This window comes from Oncorhynchus tshawytscha, linkage group LG30, assembly GCF_018296145.1.
Source record: "Oncorhynchus tshawytscha isolate Ot180627B linkage group LG30, Otsh_v2.0, whole genome shotgun sequence".
In the NCBI taxonomy this organism is placed as follows: Eukaryota; Metazoa; Chordata; class Actinopteri; order Salmoniformes; family Salmonidae; genus Oncorhynchus; species Oncorhynchus tshawytscha.
The window spans coordinates 49,459,851-49,474,985 of NC_056458.1; the positions used below are offsets into that span (position 1 = coordinate 49,459,851).

The 15,135-nt window shown below is 44.0% G+C and overlaps 1 pseudogene; it reads left to right on the forward strand.

Moving 5' to 3' along the window:
* Positions 1 to 1,138: 1,138 nt before the first annotated feature.
* LOC112237923 overlaps positions 1,139 to 15,135 on the forward strand; it is a 294,281-nt pseudogene continuing 280,284 nt past the window's right edge.

Below are 15,135 nucleotides of genomic sequence, written 5' to 3' on the forward strand. Positions count from 1 at the left end.
GTTTTATGTCTTCATATTATACTGAACAAAAAAAATATAAACGCAACATTCAACAATTTCAAAGATTTGACTGAGTTACAGTTCATGTCAGGCAATCAGTACACTGAAATAAATAAATTAGGCCCTGATTTATGGCTTTCACATGACTGGGAATACAGATATGCAGCGTGACACATCTCCTTCACACAGAGTTGATCAGGCTGTTGATTGTGGCCTGTGGAATGTTGTCTCAATCCTCTTCAATGGCTGTTCGAAGTTCCTGGATATCGGCAGGAACTGGAACACGCTGTCGTACAAGTCGATCCAGAGCATCCCAAACATGCTCAATGGCTGACATGCAGTGGTGGAAAAAATACCCAATTGTCATACTTGAGTTAAAGTAAAGATACCTTAATAGAAAACGACTCAAGTAAAAGTCACCCAGTAAAATACTACTTGAGTAAAAGTCTAAAAGTATTTGATTTAAAATATACTTAAGTATCAAAGGTAAATGTACTTGCTAAAATCTACTTTGACTTATGTAAATGTGATGTCAGTTTTACATTTTTATTAAACATGTGTTGGTACCCTTCCCCAGATCTGTGCCTCGACACAATCCTGTCTCGGAGCTCTAAGGACAATTCCTTCCACCTCATGGCTTGGTTCTCGCTCTGACATGCAATGTCAACTGTGGGACCTTTCCAAATCATGTCCAATCAATTGAATTTACCACAAGTGGACTCCGATCAAGTTGTAGAAACATTTCAAGGATTATCAATGGAAAAAGGATGCACCTGAGCTCAATTTCGAGTCTCATAGCAAAGGGTCTGAATACTTATGTAAATAAGGTATTTATTTTTCATTTTTAAATACATTTGTAAAAATTGCTAAAAACCTGTTTTCGCTTTGTCACTGCGGGCTATTGTGTTTAGATTGATTAAGGGGGATGAAATGATGCAGTCAATTTTAAAATGAGGCTGTAACATAACATGTGGAGAAAGGGAAGGGGTCAGAATACTTTCCGAATTCACGGTCTCTTCTTCGATTGCAAGAGCTGAGCTCTCCAGTGCGCAGGCGTGGCAAGCGCGCAAATACGCAGACAGGGGGCGTCAACATGGCGTCATGACGACGAGCACCGCTCACTGCAGCTTCCCAGAGAGACAGAGAGAGAGAGAGGGACAGAGACAGAGGAGGCGATACGAAAGAGGGTACCGTTCTGCGGAGCATAGAGATAACGCGTTTTATTTATGCATTCCTTCGCACCATTAAAGAAGAGGAGAGGTTAATTTATCGTTTCTTTTGTAATTTCATACTCTTTATAACCCCCCCCATTCCCCATATTTTACTATAATTTTTTTTAGCAGCGGAACGACAGAGAGTTGTGGTCTAGAGCAGGTGTTTGAGAAAGAGACAGAGACACCAACGGCCGCTCCTCTCTCCGTCTTCTCCCGTCTCTAAAGGGGAAATGTCGAGCGAGAAACCGGCTACTGCACCTCCACTCTCAGATCCAGACCGAACCGCTCCTCCCCCGGGCCCCGGCCAGCCGCAGGTCGTCACGGGCGCTGGTTCGGCTCCCATCGGGGACAGGATGGTCTCTGGAGCCGGTTCTATGGTGCTCCAGGCCGGGGTCATCAACCCCACCGTGCCAATCAGGAATATCCAAATGAAATTCGCGGTGCTGGTGGGCCTTATTCAGGTTGGAGAGGTTAGCAACCGGGACATCGTCGAAACGGTTCTCAACCTGGTAAGTAGAAACCGTTCTAGCGGAGGTTAGCGCCTCCGCTATAGTTTATCCATTAGTCCTATAGGCAACATTAGGATATAGCTAGAATCACTGTGCTGCTGTAGTCCTACACCGCTGTGTGTAGCAGCCGTAAAACTCCTGTTTTATCTATCTATTTAGTGGCCAATGCTTTGCTTGAAGGATTAATGTCGTTTTTCAATCATGCAGTGGAGATAATGAGGCTGGATTCTCATTAACGCTGTAGAGAGGTAGATAGAGAGGGAGGAGGACAACGACTGTGATTTGTGAAGGTTTGAAGCTAAACCAAGGCATGTGATGTGTGACCCCTCGCTACGGAGCAGTAGGTTGCAGTTATCCAGCGGTTATTGACGGTATGGTCCGTCTCTCTCTGTGTGAAGGATATTCATGTATGGATGTGGCACTGGCGACACTCGGAAATAGTCGAGATGGTGTGTGTGTGTGTGTGTGTGTCTAATTTCAGCTGAGCCCGAATGAAAACATTAACTTGACCCCATTGACAAGCCAATGAAACATTAAACAAAATTGATACCATCATGTGCAAGTGTGTCTGTTACACACACAAACTCCGAATCGTAACATTGTTTCTGAACACTGAACCTCGCTGTACTGGGACTATGTAGCACACCTCGCCAACAACCGAGGACAACCCTAACAGGTTATATTGGATTGTGGTTCACCTCTCTGCAGGCTACGGGAATGAACAAAGGCCGAGTAGCATTGTGCTCTGTGCATTGTTTTCGCCGTATGTAGACTACAACTAGTCTATGAGTGACCCAGACAGAATGAGCCTATAGTTTGTTTTCAACAGTATATTTAGCTTATTATATAAGCACAATATGGTGGTGTTTATTTATGTTTCTTTTCATATTGGCGTCATTTCAATTCAATAGGCTAAGTGCACCTGCTTCTCCGTGAATGGGGTAACCTGTGCTAAACTAAATGCCATCCCTACCGTTTATATCATTATGTTTGAATATCACCTAGCGATGCTCTGCATACGAGGGGATATTTTAAACCCGGCTGGGAATTAACAAAAGGTGATTTCTGTTTGCAAACAAATGTGTTTTAATGCACATCTCAGATGCGATAATGTCCTATAGCGTAGGCAAGGGGTATCTGGACTGTGTGTGTGAGGGGATGTTTTCATCCCATTATGCTAATATCTACGTTTCTTAGGCTACACTTGAAAAAATACTGGGCTGTTTGGTTGACCCAACTACTGGGTTGCGGGCATTGGGTCTCTTAGTTGGGTTGTTTTCTTTTTAAAAAACTGCTGGGATATTGATGCTGGGTGTTGGGTTATTGATGCTGGGTGTTGGGTTATTGATGCTGGGTACTGGGTTATTGATGCTGGGTGCTGGGTTATTGATGCTGGGTGCTGGGTTATTGATGCTGGGTTATTGATGCTGGGTTATTGATGCTGGGTGTTGGGTTATTGATGCTGGGTTATTGATGCTGGGTGTTGGGTTATTGATGCTGGGTACTGGGTTATTGATGCTGGGTGCTGGGTTATTGATGCTGGGTTATTGATGCTGGGTTATTGATGCTGGGTTTTTGAGATATGACCCAGTGGGTCTGATCAGAAGACTGGAGGCGTGGCTTAGTTTATCTATTCTGTTGTACTGTTATCCCATGTTAAGGTTGGACTCTGACACTGTTGTAGCTTCAATGAGGCTTTCACCAGTGTATGAGTTCCTCAAGAGCCTATGACATCTCAATGTTGGGATGAATAACACCATATCCCAGGGTATGTAAGTAATATGTTTCTGAATTTAAATAAGAATAAGTGCTGATAAATTGTTATCTGTTTTGAAAGGGTCCTAAATAAGCCCATATCTCTCAACAACGTGGTTTTATATTGAATTGGCCAAAATGATCAAAATCCTATAATTAGGCTCAATGCTTATGATAAAGTAGATCAGAATCTTAGGGCTAATTGCGAGTCCATTTTGGTGAATAGCGTAAATCTACCTCTGATTGTGGGTCATTTGGGTATCGGCCTGAACCAGAATCTGGGTTTATCTTATTCAACGTCTCGGTGAAACGGTGAAGTTTTCATCCCAGTAGTTTCGTCTTCCTTGGGGTTCCCGATAGCGCTCTAAGGCACTGCATCTCAGTAGTGTGGTAGATTAGTCTTCCTTGGGGTTCCAAGGCACTGCATCTCAGTAGTGTGGTAGATTAGTCTTCCTTGGGGTTCCAAGGCACTGCATCTCAGTAGTGTGGTAGATTAGTCTTCCTTGGGGTTCCAAGGCACTGCATCTCAGTAGTGTGGTAGATTCGTGTTCCTTGGGGTTCCAAGGCACTGCATCTCAGTAGTGTGGTAGATTCGTCTTCCTTGGGGTTCCAAGGCACTGCATCTCAGTAGTTAGTCTTCCTTGGGATTTCAGGCACTGCATCTCAGTCTTCCTTGGGGTTCCAAGGCACTGCATCTCAGTAGTGTGGTAGATTAGTCTTCCTTGGGGTTCCAAGGCACTGCATCTCAGTAGTGTGGTAGATTAGTCTTCCTTGGGGTTCCAAGGCACTGCATCTCAGTAGTGTGGTAGATTAGTCTTCCTTGGGGTTCCAAGGCACTGCATCTCATTGTGGTAGAGTGTTCCAAGGTGCATCTCATTAGTGTGGTAGATTAGTCTTCCTTGGGGTTCCAAGGCACTGCATCTCATTAGTGTGGTAGATTAGTCTTCCTTGGGGTTCCAAGGCACTGCATCCCAGTAGTGTGGTAGATTAGTCGGTTCCAAGGCACTGCATCTCAGTAGTGTGGTAGATTAGTCGGTTCCAAGGCACTGCATCTCAGTAGTGTGGTTCCAGACTGCATTAGTCTTCCTTGGGGTTCCAAGGCACTGCATCTCAGTAGTGTGGTAGATTAGTCTTCCTTGGGGTTCCAAGGCACTGCATCTCAGTAGTGTGGTAGATTAGTCTTCCTTGGGGTTCCAAGGCACTGCATCTCAGTAGTGTGGTAGATTAGTCTTCCTTGGGGTTCCAAGGCACTGCATCTCAGTAGTGTGGTAGATTAGTCTTCCTTGTGGTTCCAAGGCACTGCATCTCAGTAGTGTGGTAGATTAGTCTTCCTTGGGGTTCCAAGGCACTGCATCCCAGTAGTGTGGTAGATTAGTCGGTTCCAAGGCACTGCATCTCAGTAGTGTGGTAGATTAGTCGGTTCCAAGGCACTGCATCTCAGTAGTGTGGTAGATTAGTCTTCCTTGGGGTTCCAAGGCACTGCATCTCAGTAGTGTGGTAGATTAGTCTTCCTTGGGGTTCCAAGGCACTGCATCTCAGTAGTGTGGTAGATTAGTCTTCCTTGGGGTTCCAAGGCACTGCATCTCAGTAGTGTGGTAGATTAGTCTTCCTTGGGGTTCCAAGGCACTGCATCTCAGTAGTGTGGTATATTAGTCTTCCTTGGGGTTCCAAGGCACTGCATCTCAGTAGTGTGGTAGATTAGTCTTCCTTGGGGTTCCAAGGCACTGCATCTCAGTAGTGTGGTAGATTCGTCTTCCTTGGGGTTCCCGATAGCGCTCTTAAGGTACTGCATCTCAGTGCTAGAGGTGTCACTATAGACCCTGGTTCGATTCCAGGCTGTATCACAACCGGCCGTGATTGAGAGTTCCCATAGGGCGGCGCACAATTGGCCCAGCGTCGTCTGGGTCTGGCCGGGGTAGGCCGTCATTGTAAATAAGAATTTGTTCTTAACTGACCTGCCTAGTTAAATAAAGGTTAAATAAAATGAAATTTTCACAAATTGCACAAATTCTTTTTACAGTTTACCATCGCCTGTAACAGAATAGAGGAGGAACGATGGAGGGAGAGAGATGGTAGTCTGGCCTCCCAGGCAAGAAGGCGGACATCACCATGCATTTAAAAGCGGAGGAGAGGAGCAGGGGACGAGAGAGAAAGAGAGGGGGTGGTGGAGTGATGCTGCAGTGGCGATGTGCCCTGAAATCAGCAGCTGATGCTGTGGAAGTCAAGCAGATACAGCATCCATACAGACAGACAGGCAGGCAGAGGCAGTCAGACAGTCAGTCAGAGACAGGCAGACAGACAGGCAGACAGCTAGTCAGTCAGAGGCAGGCACGCAGTCAGTCAGAGGCAGGCACGCAGTCAGTCAGAGGCAGGCAGGTCAGTCAGAGGCAGTCAGTCAGTCAGTCAGGCAGTCAGTCAGTCAGTCAGAGGCAGTCAGTCAGTCAGTCAGAGGCAGTCAGTCAGTCAGTCAGAGGCAGTCAGTCAGTCAGAGTCAGAGGCAGTCAGTCAGTCAGAGGCAGTCAGTCAGTCAGTCAGAGGCAGTCAGTCAGTCAGTCAGAGGCAGTCAGTCAGTCAGAGGGCAGTCAGTCAGTCAGTCAGGCAGTCAGTCAGAGGCAGTCAGTCAGTCAGAGGCAGTCAGTCAGTCAGTCAGAGGCAGTCAGTCAGTCAGTCAGAGGCAGTCAGTCAGTCAGTCAGAGGCAGTCAGTCAGTCAGTCAGTCAGGGCAGTCAGTCAGTCAGTCAGAGGCAGTCAGTCAGTCAGTCAGAGGCAGTCAGTCAGGCAGTCAGTCAGTCAGAGGCAGTCAGTCAGTCAGTCAGAGGCAGTCAGTCAGTCAGTCAGGCAGTCAGGAGGCAGTCAGTCAGTCAGTCAGAGGCAGTCAGTCAGTCAGTCAGAGGCAGTCAGTCAGTCAGTCAGAGGCAGTCAGTCAGTCAGTCAGAGGCAGTCAGTCAGTCAGTCAGAGGCAGTCAGTCAGTCAGTCAGAGGCAGTCAGTCAGTCAGTCAGAGGCAGTCAGTCAGTCAGTCAGAGGCAGGCAGTCAGAGGCAGTCAGTCAGTCAGAGGCAGTCAGTCAGTCAGTCAGAGGCAGTCAGTCAGTCAGTCAGTCAGAGGCAGTCAGTCAGTCAGTCAGAGGCAGTCAGTCAGTCAGTCAGAGGCAGTCAGTCAGTCAGTCAGTCAGTCAGTCAGTCAGTCAGTCAGTCAGAGGCAGTCAGTCAGTCAGTCAGAGGCAGTCAGTCAGTCAGTCAGTCAGTCAGTCAGTCAGAGGCAGTCAGTCAGTCAGTCAGAGGCAGTCAGTCAGTCAGTCAGAGGCAGTCAGTCAGTCAGTCAGAGGCAGTCAGTCAGTCAGTCAGAGGCAGTCAGTCAGTCAGTCAGAGGCAGGTCAGTCAGTCAGAGGCAGGCAGTCAGTCAGTCAGTCAGAGGCAGGCAGGCAGTCAGAGGCAGGCAGGCAGTCAGTCAGAGGCAGGCAGGCAGTCAGAGGCAGGCAGGCAGTCAGAGGCAGGCAGGCAGTCAGAGAGGCAGTAGCGCAGGTCAAAATGTATGGATGGGCCAGTAGCTAGCTAGAACATACACGGGGCAAATCATTAGCTTCGATCTAACTCACCTCAAATACTAATTAATTCCTTTAGGCTACCATGACGGGAGAGAAGAAAAACTGACCTGGGATTAGTTTCATGGGGCAATTTCAGAGCAGAGAGAGAGAGAACACCTGACCACGGTGACTGACCCAAACTTAAGGAAAGCTTTGACTATGTACAGACTCAGTGGTCATAGCCTTGTTATTGAGAAAGGCTGCCGTAGGCAGACATGGCTCTCAAGAGAAGACAGGCTATGTGCTCACTGCCCACAAAATGAGGTGGAAACTGAGCTGCACTTCCTAACCTCCTGCCCAATGTATGACCATATTAGAGAGACACATTTCCCTCAGATTACACAGATCCACAAAGAATTAGAAAACAAATCCTATTTTGATAAACTCCCATAAACTCTACAGGGTGAAAAACCACAGTGTGCCATCACAGCAGTGAGATTTGTGACCTGTTGCCACAAGAAAAGGGCAACCAGTGAAGAACAAACACCATTGTAAATACAACCCATATTTATTTTCCCTTTTGTACACTAACCATTTGGTCATCGTTACAACATTGTATATAGATATAATATGACATTTGTAAGGTCTTTATTCTTTTGAAACTTCTGTATGTTAAATGTTTACTGTTAATATACAAAAGTGAAATGAACAATAAAAATTGTCTACCTCACTTGCTCTGGCAATGTGTTTCCCCTGGAGGGAGGGAGAGAGGGAGAGAGAGAAAAAAAATATATGAAATGAAATCGTCTCATCGGTGGTCAGGACTCTGTCTGGAATAATGCAGCCTTAATTAAAAGAGCTGGTGGTCTGACAGCCAGGGCAGGGATCATCTGTGGTGTTTCGTTGGGCCAACACGGTCCTCTGCGGCTGGGATAGCTGATCCATTATTCAGCCCGGTCGTTCCGTGGAGACCGCAGTGAGACATTCAGAACAACACGCTGGTATTGACGAGGGAGGGATAGATAGTTGGCCACAACGAGGCACACCACAGCTGTATTGACGAGGCCTCAGCATGGATACACAGGATCAGGGAGGGAGGGATGGATGGATGAAGGGAGGGATGGATGGGGGGATGGATGGATGGATGGGGGATGGATGGATGGAGGGGGATGGATGGATGGATGGGGGATGGATGGATGGATGGATGGGGGGATGGATGGGGGATGGATGGAGGGATGGATGGGGGATGGATGGATGGAGGGATATATGGATGGATGGATGGATGGAGGGATATATGGATGGATGGATGGGGGATGGATGGGGGGATGGATGGAGGGATGGATGGGGGATGGATGGAGGGATGGATGGGGGGGATGGATGGAGGGATGGATGGATGGATGGATGGAGGGATGGATATGGATGGGGATGGATGGAGGGATGGATGGGGGATGGATGGAGGGATGGATGGATGGGGGGATGGATGGGGGATGGATGGATGGATGGATGGGGGATGGATGGGGGATGAGGGATGGATGGGGGGGGGGATGGATGGGGGGATGGATGGATGGATGGATGAAGGGGGGATGGATGGGGGATGGATGGAGGGATGGATGGATGGATGGATGAAGGGATGGATGGGGATGGATGGAGGGATGGATGGATGGATGGATGGGGGGGGATCGATGGATGGAGGGATGGATGGGATATATGGAGGGAGGGATGGATGGATGGATGGATGGGGGATGGATGGAGGGGATATATTGATGGAGGGAGGGATGAATGGAAGGGTTAGATATATGGAGGGATGGATGGATGGATGGAGGGAGGGATAGCTATATGTAGGGAAGGATGGATGGATATATGGAGGGACCGAGGAAGGATGGAGGAAGGAAAGTGATGAATAGGCCAGTCAATCTATTGTCTAAAGAGGGGTGATGGATGTCGCTGTCGGTTTAAGCATAGAACTACAGCCGATAGAATAGTCTCTATGATATACAGCCGATAGAATAGTCTCTATGAAATACAGCCGGTAGAATAGTCTCTATGAAATACAGCCGGTAGAATAGTCTCTATGAAATACAGAATAGGATGGATGATATACAGCCGGTAGAATAGTCTGATATGGATGGATGTAGAATAGTCTCTATGATATACAGCCGGTAGAATAGTCTGGAAATACAGCCGGTGGAATAGTCTCTATGCTGGTAGAATAGTCTCTATGAAATACAGCCGGTAGAATAGTCTCTATGATATACAGAATAGTCTCTGGAAATACAGCCGGTAGAATAGTCTCTATGAAATACAGCCGGTAGAATAGTCTCTATGATATACAGCCGGTAGAATAGTCTCTATGATGCCGGTAGAATAGTCTCTATGATATACAGAATAGTCTCTATGAAATACAGCCGGTAGAATAGTCTCTATGAAATACAGCCGGTAGAATAGTCTCTATGAAATACAGAGAATAGTCTCTATGAAATACAGCCGATAGAATAGTCTCTATGAAATACAGCCGGTAGAATAGTCTCTATGATATACAGCCGATAGAATAGTCTCTATGAAATACAGAATAGGATATACAGCCGGTAGAATAGTCTCTCTGATATACAGCCGGTAGAATAGTCTCTATGATATACAGCCGGTAGAATAGGAAATACAGGGTATAGTGAAATACAGCCGAGAATAGTCTCTATGAAATACAGCCGGTAGAATAGTCTCTATGAAATACAGCCGGTAGAATAGTCTCTATGAAATACAGCCGGTAGAATAGTCTCTATGAAATACAGCCGATAGAATAGTCTCTATGAAATACAGCCGATAGAATAGTCTCTATGAAATACAGCCGGTAGAATAGTCTCTATGAAATACAGCCGATAGAATAGTCTCTATGATATACAGCCGGTAGAATAGTCTCTATGAAATACAGCCGGTAGAATAGTCTCTATGATATACAGAATAGTTTCTATGAACTACAGCCGGTAGAATAGTCTCTATGAAATACAGCCGGTAGAATAGTCTCTATGATATACAGCCGGTAGAATAGTCTCTATGAAATACAGAATAGTCTCTATGATATACAGCCGGTAGAATAGTCTCTATGATATACAGGATTGTCTCTATGAAATACAGCCGGTAGAATAGTCTCTATGATATACAGAATAGTCTCTATGAACTACAGAATAGTCTCTATGATATACAGCCGGTAGAATAGTCTCTATGATATACAGCCGGTAGAATAGTCTCTATGAAATACAGCCGGTAGAATAGTCTCTATGAAATACAGAATAGTCTCTATGATATACAGCCGGTAGGATAGTCTCTATGATATACAGCCGGTAGAATAGTCTCTATGATATACAGAATAGTCTCTATGAAATACAACCGGTAGAATAGTCTCTATGATATACAGAATAGTCTCTATGAACTACAGAATAGTCTCTATGATATACAGCCGGTAGAATAGTCTCTATGAAATACAGCCGGTAGAATAGTCTCTATGAAATACAGCCGGTATAATAGTCTCTATGAAATACAGCCGGTAGAATAGTCTCTATGATATACAGAATAGTCTCTATGAAATACAGCCGGTAGAATAGTCTCTATGAATACAGCCGGTAGAATAGTCTCTATGATATACAGAATAGTCTCTATGAAATACAGCCGGTAGAATAGTCTCTATGATATACAGCCGGTAGAATAGTCTCTATGATATACAGCCGGTAGAATAGTCTCTATGATATACAGAATAGTCTCTATGAAATACAGCCGGTAGAATAGTCTCTATGAAATACAGCCGGTAGAATAGTCTCTATGATATACAGCCGGTAGAATAGTCTCTATGAAATACAGCCGGTAGAATAGTCTCTATGAATATACAGAATAGTCTCTATGAAATACAGCCGGTAGAATAGTCTCTATGATATACAGCCGGTAGAATAGTCTCTTATGATATACAGCCGGTAGAATAGTCTCTATGATATACAGCCGGTAGAATAGTCTCTACAGCCGGTAGAATAGTCTCTATGAAATACAGCCGGTAGAATAGTCTCTATGAAATACAGCCGGTAGAATAGTCTCTGATATACAGCCGGTAGAATAGTCTCTATGAAATACAGAATAGTCTCTATGAAATACAGCCGGTAGAATAGTCTCTATGATATACAGCCGATAGAATAGTCTCTATGATATACAGCCGGTAGAATAGTCTCTATGAAATACAGAATAGTCTCTATGATATACAGCCGATAGAATAGTCTCTATGAAATACAGAATAGTCTCTATGATATACAGCCGGTAGAATAGTCTCTATGAAATACAGCCGGTAGAATAGTCTCTATGAAATACAGCCGGTAGAATAGTCTCTATGAAATACAGCCGGTAGAATAGTCTCTATGATATACAGCCGGTAGAATAGTCTCTATGAAATACAGCCGGTAGAATAGTCTCTGATATAGAATAGTCTCTGATATATAGCAGAATAGTCTCTATGAAATACAGCCGGTAGAATAGTCTCTATGATATACAGCCGGTAGAATAGTCTCTATGAATACAGCCGGTAGAATAGTCTCTATGATATACAGCCGGTAGAATAGTCTCTATGATATACAGCCGGTAGAATAGTCTCTATGAAATACAGCCGGTAGAATAGTCTCTATGAAATACAGCCGGTAGAATAGTCTCTATGATATACAGCCGGTAGAATAGTCTCTATGAAATACAGCCGGTAGAATAGTCTCTATGATATACAGCCGGTAGAATAGTCTATGATATACAGCCGGTAGAATAGTCTCTATGATACAGAATAGTCTCTATGATATACAGCCGATAGAATAGTCTCTGAAATACAGCCGGTAGAATAGTCTCCATGATATACAGCCGGTAGAATAGTCTCTATGAAATACAGCCGGTAGAATAGTCTCTATGAAATACAGCCGGTAGAATAGTCTCTATGATATACAGCTCTATGAAATACAGCCGGTAGAATAGTCTCTATGATATACAGCCGGTAGAATAGTCTCTATGATATACAGAATACTCTAGAAATACAGCGGTAGAATAGTCTCTGATATACAGCCGGTAGAATAGTCTCTATGATATACAGCCGGTAGAATAGTCTCTATGATATACAGAATAGTCTCTATGAAATACAGCCGGTAGAATAGTCTCTATGAAATACAGCCGGTAGAATAGTCTCTATGATATACAGCCGGTAGAATAGTCTCTATGAAATACAGCCGGTAGAATAGTCTCTATATACAGCCGGTAGAATAGTCTCTGATATACAGCCGGTAGAATAGTCTCTATGAAATACAGCCGGTAGAATAGTCTCTATGATATACAGCCGGTAGAATAGTCTCTATGATATACAGCCGGTAGAATAGTCTCTATGATATACAGCCGGTAGAATAGTCTCTATGATATACAGCCGGTAGAATAGTCTCTATGAAATACAGCCGGTAGAATAGTCTCTATGAAATACAGCCGGTAGAATAGTCTCTGATATACAGCCGGTAGAATAGTCTCTATGATATACAGAGTAGTCTCTATGAAATACAGCCGGTAGAATAGTCTCTATGATATACAGCCGATAGAATAGTCTCTGATATACAGCCGGTAGAATAGTCTCTATGAAATACAGAATAGTCTCTATGATATACAGCCGATAGAATAGTCTCTGAAATACAGCCGGTAGAATAGTCTCTATGATATACAGCCGGTAGAATAGTCTCTATGAAATACAGCCGGTAGAATAGTCTCTATGAAATACAGCCGGTAGAATAGTCTCTATGATATACAGAATAGTCTCTATGAAATACAGCCGGTAGAATAGTCTCTATGAAATACAGCCGGTAGAATAGTCTCTGATATACAGCCGGTAGAATAGTCTCTATGAAATACAGCCGGTAGAATAGTCTCTATGATATACAGCCGGTAGAATAGTCTCTATGATATACAGCCGGTAGAATAGTCTCTATGATATACAGCCGGTAGAATAGTCTCTATGATATACAGCCGGTAGAATAGTCTCTATGAAATACAGCCGGTAGAATAGTCTCTATGAAATACAGCCGGTAGAATAGTCTCTGATGATACAGCCGGTAGAATAGTCTCTATGAAATACAGAGTAGTCTCTATGAAATACAGCCGGTAGAATAGTCTCTATGAAATACAGCCGATAGAATAGTCTCTGATATACAGCCGGTAGAATAGTCTCTATGAAATACAGAATAGTCTCTATGATATACAGCCGATAGAATAGTCTCTGAAATACAGCCGGTAGAATAGTCTCCATGATATACAGCCGATAGAATAGTCTCTATGATATACAGCCGATAGAATAGTCTCTATGAAATACAGCCGGTAGAATAGTCTCTATGAAATACAGCCGGTAGAATAGTCTCTATGAAATACAGCCGGTAGAATAGTCTCTATGATATACAGCCGATAGAATAGTCTCTATGAAATACAGAATAGTCTCTATGATATACAGCCGGTAGAATAGTCTCTGATATACAGCCGGTAGAATAGTCTCTATGAAATACAGAATAGTCTCTATGATATACAGCCGATAGAATAGTCTCTATGAATACAGCCGGTAGAATAGTCTCTGATATACAGCCGGTAGAATAGTCTCTATGAAATACAGCCGGTAGGATAGTCTCTGATATACAGCCGGTAGAATAGTCTCTATGAAATACAGCCGGTAGAATAGTCTCTATGAAATACAGAATAGTCTCTATGATATACAGCCGGTAGAATAGTCTCTATGAAATACAGAATAGTCTCTGATATACAGCCGGTAGAATAGATGTGTGCTTGTTGTTAATCCACACAACATAATCAGAGTGAAAGTATGAGGCAGACTTGGTTAAAGTAACTGTCCAGTGATAATCTCACATTTTAAAAGCGAATATTCTGTGAACTCATATTTTAATAATGGCCGATGTATAAACGAGAGAAAATCACAGCGTTGCTATTTCTTCACAGAACCGTTCTGTTGTTGGGAACACACCATTCCAAAACAGAAAAGCTTTTTTTTTAACATAATTAATGACAATTTTTTGGGAAGAAAAACTATTCCACTCATTTTGTAAAGTATTTAGAGGTCATTTTTTCATAGAAATCTGGAAACACTGGACAGTTACTCTAAATGACATGGCAGTTACTTTGAATTTATAAGATATTTCAGTTTTTCAGTGGTTGTGCTTGCATTGCTTCCAAACACACACTGGGAAAGTTAGCCTAGCTCAGTGCATTAGTTTGAATGCTTCAGTTAGCTTAGCTGATTCCTACTACAGGTTAGGTCTCCACAGTGCACCCAGGGGCCAGAACCGAGTGTAGATTTAGACAGGGGAGGGATTGGTGCAGGTGCCCTATTTCACTCTGTAATCTGATTGGTCCAAACAGTCCTGGTTAGCTTCCACAGCTGGGTGTGTTTCTGTGTTATAATGTAGATTTCCTGTCTCAAGGTCAAGCTATGGTTGATGGTTGGTTCTGTGGTTCACAGGCATTCTACTTCATATCTGCTATTTCCAACTCCCTCCCTCCCTCCCTCCCTCCCTCCCTCCCTCCCTCCCTCCCTCCCTCCCTCCCTCCCTCCCTCCCTCCCTCCCTCCCTCCCTCCCTCCCTCCCTCCCTCCCTCCCCTCTCTGTGTCTTCCCATATCTATCATGTGCTCCCTCTCTCTCTCACTCAGACACACTCTTGAGAGGCTTTTTATAAGTCAGATGCTAAAATTGCAACACACTCACTCACTCACTCACTCACTCACTCACTCACTCATTCACTCACTCAGAGTAACAGGGATGGATGGGTACTAGCGTCAGCGTTGTCTAGGTAACCATGTGGATACTGTTGCGATAACATCCCACCATACCAACTGTTGTCATGCTGCTGTGGTGATACTTTATGAAGAGACCTCTCTCTCCTCTATCTCTATACATGTATCTATTATACTGATGACACAATGTGTATTCTATTCTACTAATACATTTACTTTATGTTCATATTATTATTATTTATTATTGTCATTGTCCAGAAGGAACCTGTAGTAAGCATTTAGTTAGGATAATGTACATACCATGTGTATCCTGTACATACGACTGATAAACTATTTCTTTATTTCTATATTAGA